The sequence below is a fragment of the Halichoerus grypus genome, chromosome 9 (genome assembly GCF_964656455.1).
Source record: "Halichoerus grypus chromosome 9, mHalGry1.hap1.1, whole genome shotgun sequence".
Lineage (NCBI taxonomy): Eukaryota > Metazoa > Chordata > Mammalia > Carnivora > Phocidae > Halichoerus > Halichoerus grypus.
In genome coordinates, this window is record NC_135720.1 from 9,318,858 (window position 1) to 9,331,636 (window position 12,779).

At 43.8% G+C, this 12,779-nt stretch overlaps 1 long non-coding RNA gene across 1 annotated transcript; it reads right to left on the reverse strand.

The window, feature by feature from the left end:
- Window positions 1-7,591: 7,591 nt before the first annotated feature.
- On the reverse strand, window positions 7,592-11,978 carry LOC118546977 (uncharacterized). Its single transcript, XR_004922874.2, has 4 exons — window positions 11,343-11,978; window positions 10,509-10,697; window positions 9,621-9,697; window positions 7,592-9,493 (listed from the first exon to the last, which is right to left on the reverse strand). It is a non-coding gene; the product is annotated as an uncharacterized LOC118546977 (long non-coding RNA).
- Window positions 11,979-12,779: the final 801 nt, after the last annotated feature.

Consider the following 12,779-nt stretch of genomic DNA (forward strand, 5'->3'; position numbering starts at 1 on the left):
AACTACATTGTCCCTCTAAATAAAAATTAACTGAATATACAGTTTGTAAATCTTCATGGTTTTGATACATCTGTAAAATGTGTTGGTAGCAAAAAAGAAGAAATGCCACTTAAAGTTAATCCTTTGCATCCCTTCCTGTTTGAAATATGAAATTGTAAGAGACCTCAGAGTTAAACACATTTACATTCTGTACAGACTTTCCTATGGTTACTGGCTTATTTATTGATTAGGTGTTAAAGGGCATTCATTGTTCCTTCTGAGACAATAAGGCACTTTGCAAAGCATAAGTAAATCAGAAATACTCTTCAGATAATTTTCATCCTTTGAGAGGGACAAAAAAAAGTAAAGCCATAAGAAAATCTAACTAGAAGATGAGGTGGGGAGGGCAATGACTATGGTGGGATGATTAATTAATTGCTAAATCAAAAACATGCAATTCTTTTCTCCGCTCTTCAAAGAAACCATGCAATGTTTCTTACTTTTCTGGCTCTTAACTGAGATATTCCCTGGATACACTACTAGTGGTAGTTTTATTGCCAACAGCTATAATAATAGACCCATTTTATTGAGCATGTACTATGTGCTAGACACTGTGATAAGCACTTGATGACACTGTCATACACAGTAATCTCAACAGTTTTAAGAGATGGTATTTTAGTCAGGTTCTCCAGAGAAACAGAACCAAATGGAACTGATAGATAGATAGATAGATAGATAGATAGATAGATAGATGAGAAATTGGCTCACGTGATTATGGAGGCTGAGAAGTCCCACTATTTGCCTTCTGTAAGCTGGAGATCCAGGAAGGCCAATGGTGTGGTTCCAGTCTGAGTCCAAAGGCCTAAGAACCAAGAAAGCCAATGGCATTAGTCCAAGTCTGAGGGCCAGAGAAGATAAGATGTCCCAGCTCAAATAGTGAGGCAGAAAAAATGGGGAAAATTCTCCCTTCTCTGACTTCTGTTCTATTCAGGCTCTCAACAGATTGGATGACGCCTACCCACACTGGGGAGGGCAATGTACTTTACTAAGCCCACCGATTCAAATGCTAATCTCATCCAGAAATAATGTTTAATTTGGGCGCCCCATGGCCAGTCAATGTGACACATAAAATTAACCATCACAGGGGGCTAGTACTATTACTAGCATTTTGAAATAATTGATGCATAGAGGGGTTGAATATATGCTCATAATTCCATAGCAAGTAACAGGAATGTCATTTGATCCCAGACATGTCTGAATTCAGAAAACTCAGTTTTACTCAATATATGGCACAGCGTCTACTGAGGCACTCCATTAAAGACCAATTGTGTTTGGAGATTGAGGTATTTTAGTTCTACTAAAAAACAGCTCTGTTTCCCTGATTTCATGTAGCATCACACAACCCATCGAAGATACTCCCTATACTTAAGGATAAATGAGGCTAAAACTTCTAGAATCTTGTTACTGTTGTGATAGATAGTAATATTCATACATATATATTACATACAAAAATAGTAGTATTCCTGTCCTCCAGCCTTCCAGGCTCATGCCAGGGCCTCCTACAGCCCAAATCTGACAGGCAGCCAGAGAGCAAGGGAGCCCAGGCGACGCAGTCCATAGATGTCAGCCTTCTGGGACACAGAAGTAGACAGCAGAGATGGGCTCATGGATCCCAGGGAACATGGATCTGGGGAGCGAAGCGAAGAAGAATAGCCAGCATATGGCGCTCGCGGAATTTTGCTCCGGCATCAATGAATCCATGAAGTTTGCTGCTTGATGGTAGAGCGTTGATATAAGAGAATCAAAGCCAGCCCCAAGAGTAGCCTCAGCTGAGAGGGAAGCGTGCTAGCTGGCCCAGGGCAGCACTGGGAGCCATGGGGAGAGCTGTGGTCACCTTTCAAGGTTTGTGCTAGAGCATTGAAAGACAAGGCTTATGAGCCCTTGAATACAATACTAAACCAACACTGTGAAGGATAAGGAAGTCGAGATCCAACGTGACTAAGCAGCTAATAGAAGCTAGCACAGTCGGTAGCAGAGTGGGAACGAGACCCTGTCCTCCTGTCTCCTGATGAGGGTCATTTGCCCATCTTTTTCTAAACAGGTCTCGAGGCACATCTAGTCCCGTAAGACTATCATCATCACCAGACACTTCTGGAAATCTCGCACAGAGCCCCAAGTTTTCTCAAAGCTTTCTTCCTATTTAATTTTAACACAATTTCAGCCACAAGCCACATAAAAATGACTCCATGTCTTATAATGAAATTAACAATGGTGCTCTGTGGGGAACTAACCACGTAGGGGAAATTTGACCTAATCACATCTTATAGAAGGACCAGCTCTCTGGTTTGTAGCTGGAATCACTGAGAGACACGGGTGGGCAAGGAGGTGATACAGGAATCGCCACCACCCACTCAGCTCTCAGGGCAGCCCCGTGGTTACCTTGTTGTAGGAAAGGGCAGCTTTTTGAGGTAAGTGTGTGGTGCTGAGGGAAAGCATACAGAGAGGACAGAAATAGCATTGGTTTAGCTATGTTTTGACGGGTCATTTGTAAGTAACCACTTTGAAATATCTAGAGCAGTACAATATCCTTCCACCAAAGTTTACTATAAGTGCCACTGAGCCAGTTTGTCCTTACAGAGCCGAGACTCAGACACGGATTCATGGGTGCCATCAGCTGAGATGTCCGCCCACAGGATCACACGCTCTGATTTTGCCACTTTTGTCAAGTGAGATTCTGGGCTCAGAGAGGAGTCACACAAAACACACGAAGAGCCCTGGCTTTGAGGTTTGCTGATCATTTCTCATCAGCCACCACCAACCCTCTAACGCCATCTCTCACGTGAAAGGCCCAGGCCACTCCTCAGAATCCACAGGTGGTGGCACCAGTAACACTGGACAACAGATAGATCTTGATCTTTCAATCGAGCATAGGGGCAGAATTGGGCACTTTACTTTCATTTTAATCTTACTGAACATTATATACCCATTTGTCCCAGACAATAAGAGATACTAGAAATTCAAAATTGAGTAAGATTTAGTTCCTGCCCAGTAGGGATTCATAGTCTAGTGGGGGACACACGTATAAACAGATCCAAGCAATGTAATGAAGTCTACAGCGGAGGTAAGTCCAGGGTACCTGAATTGAGAAGGCCTTCACAGAGGAGGGAATGCCTGTGTTTAAAAATGAGGAATGAAGGGCTCACTGGGTGGAAAGGGGGAGGAAAAATTCCAAGCAGGGGGAACGGTACGTACACCAGAGCACATCTGAGAGTGATGTGTTTAGGAACCAGTAATAATTCGGCATGGGCGAACTACAGGGCTGGCTTCAGAGTGGCAAGAGATGAGTCTGGTCATGGAGGCAGGGGACAGACTAGAGGGGACTTCTCGGTTATGCTAAGGACTTTGAGCTTTGTCCTGAATGTAGTGGAAGCCATTTAAGGACTTTGGGCTTAAGAGTGACTGGATTAAATGAGTTTTAGAAAGAAGGTTCCTGGGGAGCAGCAGAGCAGAACAGAGGTAAGGAGATGAGGTAGGAGACTGTTACAGTTGCCCAGGTAAGAAGTGATGTTGACCAGAACCAGGGCACGGGGGCAGTGGCATGGAATGCAGACGATCATCGTTGTCAGGACATTTAGGAGGCGGAATTTGCTAGACTGGAATCTGGGTAGGAGAGGAGGAGATCTCTGGGGTGATTCATTTATCTGGCTTGGGTGACTGGTAGTGCAGTGCCAATCGTTGGGATGACGGTGACTTTGGCTTTGGGCACCCCAAGTGAGCAGCACTCATGGGCTGCACCCCGGAGATGGAATTGTGCTTCTGGTCCTCTTACTGAGATCAAGTGCAGGCAGTGGGGCCTGATGCTCTCGTCCCATTATCTCATCATGGGGAGGCAGTGATAATATACAGCTTACGTTGACTCCATCTAGAGACAACTTGACTATTTTCCTTATGACACATAATTATGATTGAATGGACACTGTATTGAGAGATGTACGTTTGGAGGGAGGTCCATTTTCTCTCTTAGAACTGACAATGATCCTCTGCTTCTGCCCTTTGCCTTCCTGGAGGCAGAGTGGAGTCAAGGCAGCACCAACTAGAGATCCGTCCTCTGCCTCATTTTAGCCCCCACTTGTTCCTGTGGGGCGTTAGTGAAACCCATCCCGTTCCAGAGGCCACTGAAGGGACAGGCTTAGTTTGTCTATTCATCAAATGTTCCCACAGACCTACGAGCAGCTGGGCAATTAACGTGGTATCAAGACCCTCACGGGCTGTGTCAGCAGCTGCTCCAGCCCCCAGAGCTGTTGGGAGGGGGTCTCTTGCTCTTGTCGGAGCTAAGGCTTCTCATCACTGCAGTGGGTGGACCTGCAGCCATCCCTCCCCTGCTGGCAGGATGCCTTGGTCTGCACTTCTCTCCTCTTCATTAAAAAACGAAGAAATCCTTTTTTCTTCCCTAGATCTTTCCCCTTCTTTCCCTTCTCATTACTTTCTACATCTTGGCTTTTGTACCAGCGTGCTTGGCCTTTGTAGCCATTACTAACCAGGTCTTGGCGGTCACCAGGGCACACTGTGCTAAGTGTTGTCTGCTTCTTCCGCTCTTTTCTGCCGGTGCCTCCCCACCCACAGCTCACTGCCCTGCTGGCTGTGGGGACAGTGAAATGCCACTTTCGGACAAGCCTCACAATGCCAGGTGGCTCATGCTCAGGCCGGGGGATGTATGATGTTGACCCAGACAGAATTGCCAATAGTCAACCATTTGACCCTCAAAAAGGACTTTGGTTCACATCAACCTAGCAGAACTGGTTCATTTCTGGTGATTAACTCTACGCCCACATTATATTGCACACTCGTTCACAATTCTTTCATCACAGGAATGAAGATTCAGGAGAAAATATTCTTTCCTTTCTCCCAGTCGTGCATATCTTAGCTCACTGATTAATTTGTGTTCTACCTCTGCTGACATTGACGCACCAAAATTTAGTTCCAGAAATACATTTTCTTTTAGCTGCTTGTTCATACCCACTTCATCTCGATGTTATAGATACAGATATATAGATATCTCGACATTCATCACTAGGAGCCGTGGTATGGAAATGCCAACCACAGCATCTGTACTTGGGACTTAGTGCCTCCTTGACGCTTTATTATCTTACCCATAAAGTTCTACCCATGCCATTGAACACTGACCACCATTTAATTTAGACTCATCAATGTACAGTTAATTTGACATTATTTGACACTAGCGTTCTGAGTAAGAGAATGCTTATTATCCTGTAGTTTTTGTTTCTGCTGTGATAGGAAATGCATTCCTAGAAGATTGCTAGCACACAAGAAGAAATCTTAGCACATAACAGCTTTAAATTTCCCTTCCCCTTCTCTCTTTGGCTTTTATTAAGTTATGAATTTATCCAAGTATCTCATTATAGAATGTAGCTAAGCACTTTTTTCTCCCCAGACATGTGTATTATCTAATTATTTTACAAAAATATAAACTTTACCTCTGAATCAATTTCTCCCAGAGGAGAGAATACATAAGAAATAAATCTGCCTGTATTACATTTATTCCACAAATATTTATTGAGGCTTATGGGCCTGGCCCTTTCTAATTGCAGGGCACTGTTCTGGGAGTTGGTACTGGGCTTTTCAAGCAGCGATGCCCTTTTCATTTAATTAAGAGGCACCGGATGCGAGTGGAGCCTGGCTCCTCCAAGCAGCTCAGGCTCCTGGCAGAGACTCCGGCCCATCCTGACAGCCACGGGCGGGCCTGAAGATGAGGATAATTGACAACCAAATTGGTAACTTGTTTCTAGCTGTAGAAAAACTAAGGCTAATTTACCTTGTTTCTCCTATTGCTTGAAACTAAGTGTGAAGAATTCTAAACCAACAACAATTTGTTTAAGTAGGTGAAATAAATGGGGCCCAAAGAGCAATCTTAAGCATTAGGCTGGTCTGCCCAGTTTTGAGTGAACCCAAAAAAGGAAATTCACACTTCAGTGATTAAATGCTGGTTATATGCAATTTGTTGAAATACTGATTTCCTAAAGGGAAGGAGAAGGGGAGATGAAGGGGAGATGAAGGGGAGATGAAATTAAATGAGCCAGGCTTAAGTCAGATGGCCTAGATTTTCCTTTTTGATTTTGTCCTTGTCTTATTTGGGTGCTAGTTTCATAGGGATGGGGGAGAGTGTTTCCTCTTAAAAAAATATTTCTAGGGGCGCCTGGGTGGCTCAGTGGGTTAAGTGTCTGATTCTTGATTTCGGCTCAGGTCATGATCTTGGGGTTGTGAGATCAAGCCCCACGTCGGGTTCCACACTCAGCAGGGAGTCTGCTTGAGATTCTCCCTCTCCCTCTGCCCCTCCCCCTCCCCAAAAGAAAAAATATTTCTAGAAATGTTTGTATGAGAGAGGAGGGATAAGTTACTTGAAAGTTGATGGCACTTCTCAGTAGAACTATTTGGCTTGATATTTTCTTTGTAGGAAGCTTTTCTACTAATGATTACATTTCTAAGTTTTCAAATCTAATGGCATGCAACTGTTCATAGCATTCTTACTCTCTTAACTGTTTAAAATCTCTATCCAAAGTCATGTCCCATTTCCATTCCTAATATTGTCTATTTGCGCTTTCTCTTTTTTCTTCATATACCATGCCAAGTATTTGTCAAATTCGTCCATCTTTTCTAAGAACTAACTTTTGATATCATGGGCCCTCTTAAATGTATTTTTGGTTTTTATGTTCATTAAATTCTATTATCTTTGCTTCCTTATCCTTTTTTAAAAACAGTTTTCTGCTGCTTTTCCCCCCAATGTCTGAAGATGTGTATTTGCTCACTAATTTTCAGCTTTTGTTCTTATATAAAAGTAAGCATTTAAGGCTATAAACTTATCTCCACGTTTTTCATGGCATTTCACAAGTTTTGGTTCATTATCATTCACTTGTTCTTTGACGTTTTGAATGATTTCAAAATTTCAAACATTTAGACAGTTTTGTCTATTTATTGATTTATACCTTAATTGCATTGGGTTCTTTTTTTTTTTTTTTTTTTAAGTAGGCTCTATGCCCAGCATTGAGCCCAATGCAGGACCTGAATTCAGAACCCTGAGACCAAGACCTGAGCTGCAATCAAGGGTTGGATGCTCAGCCAACTGAGCCACCCAGGTGCCCTGGATTGTGTTCTAAGAACATAGTCTACCTGGTAGAAATTGTTTGAACTTTGTTGATACTTGTCTTATGGTCTAATGTATGATCAAGTTTTATAAATGTTTCATGTGTGTTTCAAAAGGTTTTGTATTCTCTAGTTGTTGAGTGCCAAGTTTTATTTATATCCACGGAATTTAGCTTTTGGTTGATGAATCTATAACTGAAAGAAGTATGCTGGAAGATCCCACTACCATGGTGGATTTGTCAATGAATTCCTAGAGTTCTATCAGTTTTTGCTTTATATATTTTGAAGCTATGTAAAAACCTTCATTACAGAAACTTTCATCCATTTTCCCTCACTCTTGCCCAAGTACCCACCACCCCTCGCTCAGCTTCGGTCATCAGCACTCTGTCATTCTTGCTTCATCTGTTCCCTCACCATTTTGTTGTCGGGATATTTTAAAGCAAATCCCAGATAAAACATTTCACTCCAATACTTTATGTATGTTTCTCTAGATAAGGCACATAAAAGCAAAATATGCTGAGGCCATTGTGTTAGGTGCCTGTATGCAAAGAATTGCTCAGTCTTGGTGAGTTCAACCTCCGTGGTTTTCTGGTTCTCCTTTGGGAAGCTGACCCAGTTCACTCTTTTCTGGTAGAACAGAGTCGAGGTGCATGAGGCATCTGCTATTATGTCCTGTATCCAGTGGGTGCTCAGCAAGTGTCTGTGAACCTTTTAGTCACTGGAATCGTAAGCATGGCCTTGAGAAGTCAAGCCTGCTCAAGAGCTGGCAACGCTGTAGGGTAAAATACTTTGGCAAGGCCCCCAAGTCTTCATATTATCCTTGTTCTTCTCCTGCTATGCTGCGCACCTGGCAGAAACGAAGCGGGGCCCTTGGTAGTTTTGGGGAAAGGGGTAACAGGGTGCAAGAGTTGATGCCAAATACTACCTTTAGTCAAATCCAGGCATACAGCTATACTTTCTAATCCGTACTGGAATTTTGCTGAATGAGACATTGCTATGACAAGTGGTCTCTCAGATGGGTCTTAGATAAGCCCTATTTAGTATATATATATTGAAACCTCTCATGTTTTAAGCACTGTACAAGGCACTGGGCACTCTCCTGCAGTCCACGAACTGTTACATATTCATCCTCATGAATGCCTGAGTACAAGGGCAGATGTGGTCCGAAGGAATGTAACACCAGACTTGATCCAGACCGGGGCGAGAGAAGGCTCTTCTGCAGGCATGGTCTTGAAGTAGCTCCGAAGGAGGAGTTGAGTTAAAGCTCAACCAGGACAGGCAGTGAGAGGAGCTTGGACAAGGGCCAGTGTGGCGAGGACCTTGCAGAGAAGGACAGAGTTCTGGAGCACAGAACAGCAGGGCAAATGTTGACAGGTGAAGTTGGAAGAGCAGGCGGAGCAGGTAAGGGGTTTGGTCTTTATCCTAATGCTAATGATGAGAAGGGTAATGATGCACTGTTCTCAGCATTTCACAGATGCTAACTCATCCTCAAAACTACCCTATTCAACGGGCACCATACTGTCCTCATTCTGCAGCTGGGGGAACACATGCAGAGCTGCCACATCATCTTGGCCGAGTCACCCAGCTGGTGAGCAGTGCAGCCATGTAGGCTGGAGGTGATGTCTCTCACCACCAAGCTTGACTGCCATTAAAGCTGCAGAATGATACAAAAACAAGTTGTTCTGTTTTAAATGAAGAAAAACCACCCTAGGGGCACCTGGCTGGCTCAGTCAGTAGAACGTGGGACTCTTGATCTCAGGGTTGTGGGTTCAAGCCCCACGCGGGGTGTGGAGATTACTTAAAAGTAATAAAATCTTTTAAAAAAAGAAAAGCACCCCGGTTGGTGGGTGGAGGTGGCCTGGGTAACGGGGAGCAGGAAGACCCGTTAGGAGGTTCCTGAAGAAGGCTGGGTGAGAGGCGATGGGGGCTTGTACTCGGGGCGGCAGCAGCAGGTCTGGAGAGGAGGGGGAGAAATGGGCGGGACGTGGGGGTGCACTGCTATGGAAAAGGAAGGTGAGGGAGCCGTCGAGGCTGGCTTCTTGCTGGCACAGTTGTGAGCCCTGCGTCGGGCTCCAGCGGGAGAGAAGGGGATTCTGCAGAGTCTGGTAGACAGAGAGCTGGCTGGGACCATACACTCGGTGGGGCAGCGCTGCGTCCTCTTCATTCACCACTGGATGACCGGGCTCAACAAGCGCCATGGTGGTTGGTATGTAGTAGGCACCCCTTAAATATTGCCGAATTAATGGAAGGACAAGAGAAACATCTACGTCCTGAGCCCACCGGCTGAGTACCTCGCCTGCCCGGCTGAACAATCCCCGAGTTGCCATCCAGGCTGCACCTGGGCTAGTTCTGCATTCTGAAACACAACACAACACACGCAACCACACAACCAGGATGAGCGGGAGTCAGCTACGTGGTTACATTTGCAGGAGTCTTGAGAGCAGATTGTTAAAGTCATTATTAAACATTAAATTGCTACTTACTATGCATCCCTTTCCAACTCCTCATTCAGTGACACTGTGTTGGTTGCTTCAAATTGGCTCTGGTGGGAATATCTACACTGTGGAAATCAGTAGAAGCCATAAATCAAGGGTTGATTTAGTTTTGTTTACTGTTTCAAGCTCTAGACTTAAGAAAGTGATGGAGACAGTGTTAATAATTCAGTTTAAATAGAAAAGTGTGTTGTGTCCCTTGCCATCACATTGTGAATAGCATAAAGAATTGAGGAAATTTTCTTCAAATATTTGAAAACTATTAATTCAATTTAGTGAAGAAATTGCTCATGTCATTAATGTGTAAGTAAAGTTCTGACATTTCACTGGACATACATCTTTGTTGTTTCACTTCTGTCTTGCTCATAAATATAATGAAAGCGTCAGCCAACATTTACATCAGAACTACACGTGTTCACCAATAGCAACCGTAGATTGGGTATGGATACAAGCGGTTGAAGAAATCAACAAAAGCATTCTGTGAGAATCAACTGGCTCCATGGGATCATAATAAAGAGTATTGCTTATTTTATTATTTGTAATTGTGTGCTACACGTCCTTCACATCATTAGGGTTTATAATTTATTAACTTATATGCTTATGTATGTATATTCATGCATTCCGGGTTTTGTTCTGGAGAGCTGGTTGCTAAACATTTTACCAGGATGCCATTGCATTCAACCCTTAGCTGAAAGTATTGTTCTCATAAAGAGGGTAAGGTGAAGGAGACAATAGCTAAACAACAAGATCGCTGCTTAGGCAGAGGTAGAGATAATTATGTTTACCCAGCAGCTAGGACATGGGCAGGCTGAATTACTTAAATGGGAGCACAGAGAAGTCAGAGTTCTGATAAAGCTGCCATTTACATTTTACACTCACCACGGCTTCTCCTGAGATGCTTGCAGGTATGGTGACTGGATCAGTAGAGAATTAGATGCCCTACGAATTTCTGGAAACAGGACGCCTTTAACAGTAATGGGCTGCCACACTCGCTCAAAGTTGCCTTGCCTCTATCCCTCCCTCCTCCAGTGGGATTCAGAATCCATTTTCCTCCTCAAGACGGTATTACTATATAGAGGTGGGGAAATTCTTATTTAAATATTTCAAAAGCAAGCAGCCTGGCGACAGCACAGCCCGGTCATGATTTCCCTGGACTAAGCTCTGTCAGTGAAGAGAATCATTGTTCCAACTCTGCCACAGAAATTTTTGAAGCTTTCAAGAACACACCATGAGCTCTGCAGGTAGTTTTTGTGTTCCTTGGGGGTGAACTCAGGCAGTAAAATTAAAATGGGGTTTGTGATAAAGTGTTAATGTCGCTAGAGTATGATCTACAGAGCATTTCCTCATTATCTTTCTTACATTATCTCTGGTGGCTCCTCATGTGTTTTCCCTTTACTATTGTTTCTGAAAGTGCACGTAGTTCACGGTGCTTTTTCCATTTTTGCAAACTCAAATTAGAAACTGGGGCAAGATGCACGATTTCTGGGCAGCATTTGTTACTCTTTGTGTATTTAAAAGTAGAATTATGCAACTGTAAGCCATTCTTACTAATGTCGACTAATTCATTGTTCATTAGGGGTAGGTTCGTTTCATTCTTATGACAATAAAATTCAAGATAATTAGAAACTTGCCTATTTAAAACGAGAGACTGAATACATAAATATATATAAATATATAAATATATATATGGCCACACCATATATAAAAACTTACAATCTCCGGGAATCACCCCAGGAAGCCAGCTTGCTTGAAGTCAGACTGCTATCCCCAGCGATGATTGAGGAAGTCAAACAATAACCTCTGTAATAATTGGCCCCAAATGGTCAGGACTTGATTAACAACTAACAGCACCTCTAATGTTTGTCCCTACTTCCAGTTTAGGAGCAGCCAGGAAAAGCCAAATACGCACCCGTAAGCCATCACACGGATGCCCTGCTCCGAGTTAGCTGCCTCCAATGCCCACAGCTCCCCCATGCCCACAGCCTCCCACAGTGCACATCGGAAGCCAGTCCTTCCTTCCCTAAGAAGCCTGCCTTGGGGTCTCTGCCAAAGTGCAAGTGATGGTGGCCGACTCCCTTGTGACAGCAAGTGCTGAATCAATAGCCTTTGCTTGTCCTTGTATGGTTGGTCTTTATTTCCACAAAAGTGAAAAAAGAACCTCCAGATCATCTTGAGGCAACCCTGACCCCTGGGCTGTCTCCCTGGAACCGGTGCCAACACTGTGGCATCTCTCCGGGGGCACTTTTTGGGGCCCTCACCGGGGGCTTCGGAGCCTCCCAGGAAAACACAGTGAGCCCGGGCCCCCCTTCCATGCAGGCAGTCCCCTAGGTGGCTGCCAGCTTTTAGGGGCTCCTCGGGGACATTATTTGCTATCTGACTTTTAGGTCAGATGAATATTCTCAGCCCTTGGATCTCTATTTTTGGCAACTAAAGTGACAAGAAGCCTCCCCCCTCCCTTTTTTTTTGGCAAGACCTCAGGTGAGACAGTTACTTTTGTATATCACCTACCCACCCAGTTGGGAGTTTTATTTATGACATTTCTGTATATGAACTCCTAACTGCTGGAGGGCACAGACCTCAGCATGGTGCCCAGTGCAATCCACTGTCTTCAACCCAGATAAATGCCTGGTTGGTCGAAAGAGGTTCTCTTCTCTAAACTGAGTGAAAGATTTCTAGGACCACCAATTAAATGGGAGGCAGAACCTCAAAGTATTAATTAGGAATAGAAGATAAGCTAGGTCAGAATGAGTCTGGCATCCCCAGTCTGTTGTTTTAAGAAGACTGTATTTACATAAGTTAGAATTGCAAATTGAACAAGGTAAATGTTTGCATTTTGGTTGGTTGTGGTGGACAAGAGTTCATTTGCGTTTCAATCAGCTTGGCTTTGGGAGAAAGTACACAGTAAAAACAAAACACAACTCTACACCTTTGCAATTCAGCAAACATACTTCAGACTCAAGCGAGGGTCTGGTCTCTCTTACCTACTTGAGCAGAAGCAACGTAGATCTTTTATTCTAGCGGAATAGGGAGGAAAGAAACCTGCTTTAAGTTTTCCATAAAATTCAGAGACGCACAGAATTCTGAAGTTGGGAAGAATCTGGAGAGCATCAGTCCAATTTCACAAAGCCTATTTCCTCCTTGTGCCATTGA